Source organism: Chinchilla lanigera, unplaced genomic scaffold (assembly GCF_000276665.1).
Source record: "Chinchilla lanigera isolate Chin_1 unplaced genomic scaffold, ChiLan1.0 scaffold00075, whole genome shotgun sequence".
In the NCBI taxonomy this organism is placed as follows: Eukaryota; Metazoa; Chordata; class Mammalia; order Rodentia; family Chinchillidae; genus Chinchilla; species Chinchilla lanigera.
In genome coordinates, this window is record NW_004955476.1 from 4,386,189 (window position 1) to 4,397,563 (window position 11,375).

At 35.3% G+C, this 11,375-nt stretch overlaps 1 long non-coding RNA gene across 1 annotated transcript; it reads right to left on the reverse strand.

The window, feature by feature from the left end:
- Positions 1-684: 684 nt before the first annotated feature.
- LOC106146391 lies at positions 685-6,428 on the reverse strand. Its single transcript, XR_001230811.1, has 3 exons — positions 6,167-6,428; positions 5,234-5,462; positions 685-1,068 (listed from the first exon to the last, which is right to left on the reverse strand). It is a non-coding gene; the product is annotated as an uncharacterized LOC106146391 (long non-coding RNA).
- Between the last annotated feature and the right edge of the window lie 4,947 nt (positions 6,429-11,375).

The window sequence follows — 11,375 nt, forward strand, 5'->3', positions numbered from 1 at the left end:
AAACTCAATTTAGGGGGCAAGTACTTAATACCCAGACTGGTTAATTACACCCATTATTGCTCAGCAAATAAAATTATATTAGCATACACAAACAAGAAAGCATCACAGAAAATGTTTCCTCATCACTTTGTGTGAAGACCTGCTTCACTGGAAATGACATTATTGTTATTTTAATAAGTGGGAATTATCCTAATCCTTTCCCCTCTCTCCCTCTTTCCATTAGCACAAAGCTTTTCTTTTTCAAAGGACACAACTAAATGGAACAATTTGGCTTCCACTCCAGTACCAAGGGATACCACTTCAGTGGCTTTTAGCAGAGAAGAATTGGCTAGCCCCAAATAAGCTGGAGTATCTTAGGGTATTAGGTATTCAGCCCCACTGAGCCATGAATTCAAGAGTGAAGCCACTTCGGTATTAGATTTCAATTTTTTTCAGAATTAAAAACAAACTTTTATTACTGTCTTTTGAATTTATTCTCCATGTACTTGATGAATGAGTTTGTAAAACATTTACATTTGTAGAGGAATGAAAGCTAGTATTAACACCAATCCATAGTTCCTTACTTACTTGATCTCTGAATGAATCATAAAGTTATGTAATTTTTTGTTATCATCAAATTTTGTGTCCAAAGCTTTTACTTTAGAGGAAGGGAGTAAAATTTGGAGTAGAAAGGAACTTGCCTGGTGTCAAAGGCTTGAAAGCCCAATCCTGCGTACTTCTGCTGTGTCCTGCTCTCTGATTGCCTAGTCACCGTGCCAGCCTTAAACATCCAGTTCCGCATCCATAGTCTTGCCCTCTCCCCTTAAAATCTGGAGCATTTCAAATAAACAGGAAAAGTAAGCTTTTTCCATCCTCTCTAGTTTTAGTAGAATATGATCCTTCCTTGCTTGGTATGTTCACATCTCTTTGTTATTCATACTTTAGCAACTTGGGTGGACTCGCTTGTATCGTTTTTGTGTACCTACTTTCACTATTTTTTTTTTTGGTCTTTACTAGCACACACGTTCAATTATTTTACTTATCTTTGACACTGGTGGTGGGGATTTAGCTCAGCGGCACAGCTCCTGCCTGGCAAGCACAACGTCGTGAGTTAAATTCCCGGTGTTGGAAAAAAACAAAAAAAACAGAAAAAGAGAATATCAGTCCTTCGTTATTATCTTTGACATTCACTATTCTATATAATAAGCATCCCAATACTTGAAAAGATAAATATACATATTTGGGAAAATTTTTCTTTGCACGTGCACTGAAAATTAAGTCCCTGCCTCTCTGTACAATATTTTTATTCATTATTATATTGCATTGATATAAGCATCTCTCTCTTATATATGATAGCTCCTCTCCTTGGAGAAATAAATGTAACTCTCAATCGGCTAGGTGTCAGATATGCCCAATTTGAGTTCCCTTAAAAAATGAAGAATGAATTCTAAGGACCAAGGGAGGTTAAGAGTAGGAAGTATTTGTTGACAGACAGGAGGGTGTTGGAAAATGAGTGGCCATGGACCCCACTTCACAGAGGAAGTTTTAAAGAGCAAAATCACAAGGTGGGTACAAAATCACGAGGTGGGAGCAACACAGGACAAAACTATTATCAACCAATAAGGTTATGAGTCTAGCCAGTAATACTGATCCAACCGGAGACAGGGCACATAGCAAGAATACTTGGAAAGAACAAGGACCTTTGTAGAAAGAGATGAACCAGGGCGTTCTACCTACCCAGGTGGGGGTGACGCAATCCCTAACCCATTGTTCATCACTGAGGAAGCAGCCAGGCTTGGACACCCCATGTCCGTCTTGAGGTGTGGCCCTCAACAGAGGCGGCTCCAACCCAGTTGAAAAGTGTTTCACCCTCTCCACTGCCTCCCTGGAGGACCCGGCCCTGTCTGACTGCCTGTAACATTTCTACCTAACTTAGCTGTCTATAATAAAATGATAAACATAAATGAAAAGTGAAGCAATTTCATGTTTTTATAATACCATATAACTCATTTTCAAAAATATTTTGCTTCTTCACTGCTGAAAAAATAAATAAAACAAAATGTGCCAGATAAGTGTAAGAGTCAAGGAAGCCTTTATTTATGACTATCGCGTATGGGAGAGAACTTGAGCTCAACTCTACGGAAAGAAGACCAGACATATTTTAAGCATTGGACTGGAGGAGTGGAGAGGTAGAATGAAAATGTGCAGCTGGTGAAGATAATTTTGTGCTATTCCAAGCGGATCTTATGTGCTGGGTTCCCACATTTCCTAGGAGACTGGCAGATAGGAGTTTTCTCCTTCTTAATAATTTCATTTTAAAGAAATGATATGCAGGTCTTTGGGAGAGAAAATTCTGCCTATAAAACTGCAAGAAGCTGAGATTTAAAAAAAAATATTTCTCAAAAAAGACATGGGAAAGAATTCACAATCACAAGTTTTCAGAAGTAAGTGCTTTATAAAAGAGAAGATCCAGGTCTGGTAGTGGGAAAGAAAAGTGTCCAAAGATAGGTCCAGCTGATGCCAGAGTGTGGGTCATCTTTGACCTTAGACCATATTGTGTTTACTGTGCTTCCCTATGACTTAACGATGCTCTTGGCTACAAGTAACTAAAATGATGTAAAATGATTTATTACCGAGAATATGTAACTGTTTCAATCAGACAGAATTTCCCAGCCATGTGGTTCCACATTTGATTAGTTGAACAGTTCAATGATTTCATTAAAACTCCTTGTATAGCCTCTGTCCCCTACTATTGCCTCCATGGTCACAAAGTGGCTAAGTTCTCATGACCACAGAAATGAAGCTAAACTTGCAGGTGCTTCTTACAGCAGAGGCATATATAAGACTAACTTTGTCTAAGAGTCAGTTTTTAGGAAAATCATTCCACATTTCATTACCTGGAATTACCTCATGCTCCATATTATCTGAGCCTAGAATGATGAATCTAGATATCTCCACTTGCTCAGCATCCATAGACGTATTCCTACATTTCTTGAGGCAATAGTGAATGAAATGAAAAATGCTTCTACAGGAAAACGTAGACATGATTATTGGGAAAACAACAGGAAATGATAGGAGAAGAGCCTATGAAAAGCTACTAACGGGAACATTTTGTTGCAAAATCCACATTTTAGAAAGATTAAGTAACTGGATTAAAATAGTAAAAACAAATTCTCTAAATATCTTCAAGCATGACTGCTTTCTATATTTACCCGTCTTTCAAATCTATGTCTAATACTACAACAGATTATGCATTTATCTGGGATGCCCAGAGGCACTGGGAGTAATCCTGCTCCTTCCCAAAAAGCACCCCATTTCTTTCCCACGTCCCCCAATCCCTGCTCCATGGAATCATGGATCTCTACATATCAGATATGATGATTTTACCTTGTTAAATGATTCCATAAGTGTAATATTATGTGCGTTTGCCTTTGTAGTGTGCTTTGATTCTCAAATAGGTTCTTAGTTTAAATATATTGATACATTTTATCCAATGAAGAATGGTTGATAACCATCTGGAATTGTGGATGATAAATAAAACTGCAGCAAAGTACTTAAAATGTCTCATTTTCCTCAAAACATTTGAAAATAAGTTTGCATGAATACATTTTCATTTGACATAAAACAGTTTCCTGGAATATAAAATGCAACCTATTTTATATTTTATACTCAGGAATTCTGTAGGGGTTTCTCCATTTCACAGATAAGTATTATTTTCAGATTTAAAGCTTTGGAAAATACCCGATTAAAGGAAATATAAGGCACTAAGCTTGACTTTATTCAAAATTATTTTAAATATCAATATGTCACAGTTTTATATAATGTTTGCTTTCTCTTTTTCAAATATGAATTTTTGAAAACTTTCTTATGATTATAACTGAAATTACCTCAAACTTAAGTAATTACTAGAGGAAAACCGACATAAAAAATTTCTGAAATTATCTATTTCTTCACAAATATTTTTAAAGTTAATCATTATGTTTACTGTGTGGTTTACAACTGAACTTTCTCTGAGAAGTTCAAACATATATTTCATTGATTGACAGAAATCTTGTATTTTTTATTGTTATTAATAAAATACATTTTACAATTTCTTTAAAAGCAAACAAACCATTTGCTTTTATAAGTTTTTTTCTTTAGTTAATATTAGGTCATAATTGATCTCATGTTGACTTTACATCTACCAAGTTTCAGAACATAAGATTAATTATAATAGCTTTCTATTGATTTTTTTACCCCATGCTGGCTATCATTATAACTTCTTCAGATACTGAGAGTTTTGCTTTCTTTTTGATCCGTTAATGTTTCTATTATTTTCATATAATACCGCTCTGGTTTCATTTCAGTTCACTATGGAATTGAATGAGTGATACTGGACTTTCTCTTTTTGGTCCCTAATCTTGAAGCAGAATTTTAATTTTGGATTCCATACAGTTATTTTTCAGCTATTCTTCACAAGCTGATATTATTCCATTTTTGGTAGGTAAGAATACTGGGCATGAATCAGAAATAATTTTTATATATTTAATTGAATTCATTATTGAATTACAAAGTGCATGCCTGTATGGCCAATTAGTATCACATAGATCAAGAAACAGAATATTAACATTATTCAGATTGTCTTAGTTACTTTTCACACTGATGAGACAAAATACCCAACACCCTCAAGTTAAAGGAGGACATGGTCATTTAGGTTCATGGTCTGTAGAGTTTTCAGTCCCTCCTTGGCTGGTTCCCAAGCCAGGTGGTGTGGCAGAGGCACATGATAGAGGAGATGAAGCTCATGTCATGGTGGCAGGAAGAAGGAGTGAGAGAGAAGGAAAAGGAGGGAGGAGATACATTCTTATAGTCTACGCCCCAATCCAGTGACCCACTGCACCCTACTAGGCTTCACCTCGGAACATCACATTTAGCTATGAGCTCACCAGTGGACCAAGACATTGATGAATCTCTCCCCATGATCCATTCCCTGCCCCTTTCCAATGTCCCACCTAAGAGTGCAGGAAGCTTTGGGAGACAACTTTACCAAAACTATAGCACAGAAAATTCCATGTGTAGCTTTCTTTAGGCAAAAGTTCACCTACTATCTCTGGCTACTTGAAAGTTTGTGTTCACTTTCATAAGAGTCAAACCGGTAAGTTACTCCACATTTTTATTGTTTGTTTTTCTTTCTTTCTTCCAAAAGGAAATTTAAATTATGGGTCAGAACTAACTAAAACTGATTCCACTTACAAAGTAAAGCCAGTCTTTTTACCTGCGGAGAACGTGATGGGACCTCTAAGCTTGCTTTCAAATCTATTTCTCACCCCTTTCTTCTCCATTGCATTTCTTTTTCCGAGAAGGTGGGCAGTATCACTCAGGTTTTCATGCTTGGAATCGAGGAAGTTTTGAAGTGCAACACCTAACTTTTGAATTAGTTCTTTGACTTCGCTTTGTTTTCTTCAATACTGAATGTGGCTCAGTTATGGAAGTAAGTAATCAGGCTGCATAGATAAAACCTGATGTTATTGCCTGAAAATATTTAATGGAATGAAAAGGTTCTGCTAAGACTGATGTTAGCACGTTCCACTGAGAGAAAGTGGTTGTTAAACTGCTCTCTGGACTCAAAATCCCCTTGTCCAGTTTTTGAGAAAAGAACCACTTGCAATTTTTCTTTAATTTCTCCTCACTCCTCCTACAGTGAAGATGACTACTGCTATCATCTTCTAAAATGAAAACTCAGTAATGCCTTTTTTAAACTTTACATAACTTAAAATAAACCAAGCTATTCATTTATGAATCATTTGATTAGATAATACTTAGCATATCTATATTGCTAATTGTGCTTCTTCTTATTGAATAACTACAGGCATTAATTAATAATTTTCAATGTTAGGTATGCTGTATGTTTATCCGTTTCATTTGTTGAAGTATACATTTTTTTTCCAGTTTTTGTGTACCATGAATAGTATTGCTCCAGGAATTCATTTGCTCATATTATGGATAACATACATGCAAAAATATCCCACCCATACTTAAAAACAGGTTTGCAAATGTAAAATACCCATATGATCAGTCTTAGTAGATGTTGCTAAATTGTTTTGCAAAATACTTGTCTCAACTTGCCTCACCCATCAACTGTGTATGAGAGTAAAATTGCTCTTATTGCTCTGTATTTTTATAAAAGTTGGTCTATCTGTTTACCTACATTTCCCTTGTCATTTTAACCATTCTAATAAGGCTGCAGTGGTTTTAATTTGCACTTCTTTGATGACTTCAGGGTATTGCCAAATTGTAGAGCATCATTTGTGAGATGGCTTTTCGAGATTTTATCCATTTTTCTATAGAGTTAACTGTATTGCTTTGATTAACATAGAGCAAATCTTATCTCATGTCCTTTGACAGTATACCTTCATATCTGGGCATGCTGGTGCACACCTACTGTAATCCCAGCACTCGGGAAGCTGAGGCAGGAGGACTGTTGCAAGTTTGAGACCAGCCTGGTCTAAAAAGTGAGGTCAAGGTCAACCTCAAGTGCATAGCAAGACTCTGCCTGAAAAAGACACAGAAAAAACCAAGAATATAAATATATATATATATCTCCCCATCATTTCCCTTCATTCTTTAATGCCATTTAAAAATAAATTTAAAGTTTATCTGGTCTGGTTTACATATTTCTCCTTCTGTTGGTGCCTTGGTAGCTGTTTCAGAAATTTGTATTTACATTTAGTTTGAAGATATTCTGGCTTGTATTTAAAAATATGGTTTAGATATTTATGTTTGTACTTACAATTCCTCTATACTGATTTCCATAACATTGTTCTCCATAACATTGTATTACATTTCTTTGACTGTTGTAACAAATCGCCATAATCTTAGTTTCTTAAAAGCACACACATTTGTCATTTTATACTTCTTTAAGTCAGATGCCTTAGGCAGGTCTCACTGAAATAAAAACAAGGGGTCCAGCAGGGTAGGTTACTTTGTAGAGTCTCCAAGGGAGTATCTATTTCCCTGCCCTCTCCAGCAACTAGATTTCATTTTCTTTCATTGTCTTTTGACAACTTCCCATCTGTAGAGCTAACCAAAAGCAAACAGAACTCTTGTATTGCTTTACCTTTACATGACTCTTCTTTCTCCTGTTTCTGCCTAGGGAACTCTGTGATGACACTGGACACATGCAAATGTCATTGTACATCCTCTCTATTTTAATCAAGTGCAGTTTCAACTACAAACTTATGACTCCTTTGGTCTATAGAGTAACATACAGCCTCCAGCTTTAGAATGCTGATGTCTTTGAGGAACAATTTTCCACCTCATATAGGCATCATGTAGACTTTAAGGTCCTTGTTTCTTTCCATATTGACCTTAAACTTATCAAATGTCATGTATTAAAGATATGGTACACTGACACGTTAAAAAATAATACAGTTGAGTTATTTTCTGAACTTTGTTGTTCTTATGTTTATAACAGGCCACCTTAATTTTTATAATTTTTATTTTCTGGTAAAGTCAAATCCTCCACCAAATTAATTTGTAGTTAAATTAGTTTTCTTCAAGCTTGTTTTGATTAATCATGGTCTTTTCAGTTACTGGAAATATTGTGGGGTGCTGTCCAATTTCAAAAATAGATTTTTGATTTGGATTATATTAAATTTTGAAGAAAGATGATATTTATGTAATGCTGCTATTTTAAAATCTTATTATATGTTGTCATTGAATTTTTGAATGTTTCTACATAGAAATCAGTAAATTTTTATGAGTTACTAGCTCTTTGGTGTTTTATGAGACTACATTAAGTTGTTTTCCAAATTTTATGGTTTTTTGCTTGCTGATACTTGAAATGTGATTGATCTCCTCTCAGTATCTTTCACACTGGCCTTGCTATGTAAATTTATCAATGTATACCTTGTCTAAGGGTAGCCAAAAACTCTGCTCTGCTCTTGAGAAACTCTCAACTTAACTTTAGAATCTTTTACTTCATGAAGCATAAGAAGAATTCAGTACATTTCATAAGTGGGCACCTGAAGAGCCAATCAATTCTCTAATTCTGAAAGAAAGGTCTCCTTATCCGCTGCCTCCTGGTCAGATAAATCCTTGATTCTCAGCCTCCTGTCCAAGCCTAAAATCAACAGATATGCCCAGGAGCACACGCACTTCAGAAGGTCAGGCAATGTCTGCAGGAATCCTTCTCCACAGTCTCAGCTCTTTGTATTTCAGCTCAGTTACTCAGCAGCTGTTTGGAAGCATTAAACTGAAGAATTCTCTGTTTTCTCTGACTTTCATTGTTGTGACTGGTCTGCTTTGTGTCCTTTGTGGGAGTGATTATCAGATGGTGAACTTTCTGAAATTGTTTGTATAAATACAGTAGAAAGAAAATACATTTTTTTCTCATTTAGAGTTTCTCATGTTAAAATATATTTTAAGTTCCCTGACAAATTTGACTAGTATTTAATCTTCGTAAAATTAACCTTTGTAATTTCTTTCCCTCCATGTCACATTTATTGCATTTATCCTGTTATTTAACAGCTCAATTCTGACAGTTGATCTGTCAATATTTAACATTGTTTCAAATGTAAATGTGTATATTAAATAATTTCACAGCAATCAAAATTTAGACATGCTGAATGGATGGAAGTCTCTTATGTTTGCTTTTAGAATTGGATGAAGAATTGTGTGCAAAATTCTATTGAACTGGTAAAGAAACCTATCTTCAAATGAACACATAAAACAAGTAGGATTGCTGAAGCAAAAGAAAAATTGGGAAGCATTCTAATTGACTGACATTCAGAGCTGCAGCTTCATCAACAGCAAATCTTTATGTATCACTTGCTTGGATCTTTGAAAACAGAAGTGTTTAATGTCAAAAGGCTTTTTAAAAATCTGTTCTATAAATGTTGTTCTTTCTCCTGTTAGATAAAATTTCTCATAATATAAGTAGTTTGGCTGCCTAAATCTTAACTTAAAGCTGCATGGTCAAAGAGAGTATCACTATAAAGAAATAATAATCAAAATTATACTAGGGAAGTCTTTGACTAATTCTTCCCTGTTATGTTAAGAAGAATAAGTAATTTTTGCAGAAAACAGACAAGAAGAAAAAGCTCAACAGTAAACACCTGCACAATTAAGGCTAACACTCAGAGAGCAATGCCTGCCCCAAGATGAATGTTCAGTACTTGTTAGACTGTATTACAGTCAGGGATGGGGGCATTGTGACAGTGACCGCCACCCATGCAACCTGGAATCCAGAAGATGCCAATTTCAATATGAGTTTTCCTGCTACAGTGGAGACCCCTAGTACACTGATTGGTTCCTCTGAGTTTTAAATTTTTTATGCAGGAGATTCACATGGATGACACATTTTTGAGAAATTACAATAAAATTTGGTCATACTGTCCATTAAAGTGTGCAGTCTAGGAAGGAGGCCAAAAATAGTATTAGTTTACTCCCCTGTTATTGCTTCAAGATTGTGAATTTTGGCCCAAGGCTAGCATTAGCTATGGAAATGCACAAATTTGGCACACCTGTTTCTGTCTCAGCAACTAGAGATTACCCAGCTCTCCAAATGTGGCCAAATTATTACCTTTTAAAATTGGTGGTTGGATTACAAGATACAGGTACAACTACAAACACATTCAGTCACTTTATCTTGGACAAAGGGGCCAAGCATGTTCAATAGAAGGAAGATAGTCTCTTTAATAAATGGTGCTGGAAAAACTGGCTTTCCACATGCCAAAGACTAAAACTAGAACCATGTCTTTCACCATGCACTAAATTAAAGTCAAAACAGATCAAAGATCTAAATATTAAAACAGAAACACTAAATTTATTGGAAGAGAAAGTAGGCAAAAATCTTGATGGCATTGGGGCTGGCAGAGAGTTCATGAAAAAAACCAAACTGCATGGGGAATACTTTAAAGAATCAACAACTGGGGTCTCATCTTATTGAAATTTTTGGCACATCTAAAGAAATCACCAATAAAGTAAAAAGAAAACCCAAGAATTGGGAAAATTTTAGCCAATTGCCCCCCAGACAAAGGACTTGTATCTAAGACATATAAAGAATTTAAAAAAATCTGGCCTCCCAAATTCAAAGACCCAATCCAAAAATGGGCATCTGAGATGAATACATACTTCTCTAATGAAGAGTTACTAAAGGCAAATAAATACATGAAAAAATGCTGAACTTCATTAGTCATTTGAGAAATGAAAATTAAAACGACACTCAACACTGAGATTCTATCTCATCCCAGAAAGAATGGCTATGATCAAGAAATCAACCAATCACAAATGCTGGAGAGGCTGGGAGAAAGGAACCCTACTCCACTGCTGGTGGGAGTGTAGATTTGTGAAACCACTGTGGAAATCAATTTGGAGATTCTTCAGAAAACTAGGATTAGAAGTTCCCTTTAACCCAGCTATTCCCCTTCTGGGTATTTTCCCAGAAGAATTAAAGACATCATACCACAGCAATATATGTGCACCTATGTTTGTAGAAGCACAATTTGTTATAGCTAAATTTTGAAAACAATCTAGATTCCTGTCCACAGAGGAATGGATAAAAAAGTTATGGTATTTTATACAATGGAGTATTACTCAGCTATTAAAAAAGATAAACTAGAGGCTTTTGTAGGTAAATGGATGCAACTAGAGACCATACTCATAAGTGACATAAATCAGACCCCCATGTGTAAACATCATATTGTCTCCTTGGTGCAGGAACCTGAAAGACTAGGTAAAACTCAAACCATATAATAGATGATAGGAAAGGAAAATAAATTGTTCAAAGGAAGGAGCAACTGGGATGAGGGAAAGAAGAAAAAAGAAAGAAGGAAGGCAAAACATAAATATAGATATGAATAGCTGCGATGACTGTATTGCTGTTGTATGATGGTGTATTGAAATGAACAGTTAATGCTCACAATTTTTTATGTTCTGACTGACTTTGCATGCTTCTGTCTGGTGGCCTGAGCAACTGATTTGAAGGTAACAATATGCAATGGAATTACAGTGGTGAACTCCTACCATCTTGTGTAGTGAAACTTTATTATCTGTAATATTTCATTGAAGAATTATTTTCTTATTTTCTTTAATGGATTGAGCAATCTTTCATTCTTACATCTGATAATCTGAGCAACGTAGTTGAGGATAGAGATATGCAATGTAACAACCACTGTTGATTTATATTAATTTGTCTTGAGACTCTGTAACACTTTGAATGTTCTCACTTTGATTTGTTTATGTTCCTGATACTGGTATGCTGCAACTGTTCCATTTTCTTGTTTGTTATTTTCTCATGTACTACTCTCTTTAAAATAAAAAAAAATAAATTAAATTGGTGGTTGGAAGTGTAAAAACACAGTGTAAATGATAACAGTCTAAGAAATTACAATTACTACTTAGATGCAAGAGATTAT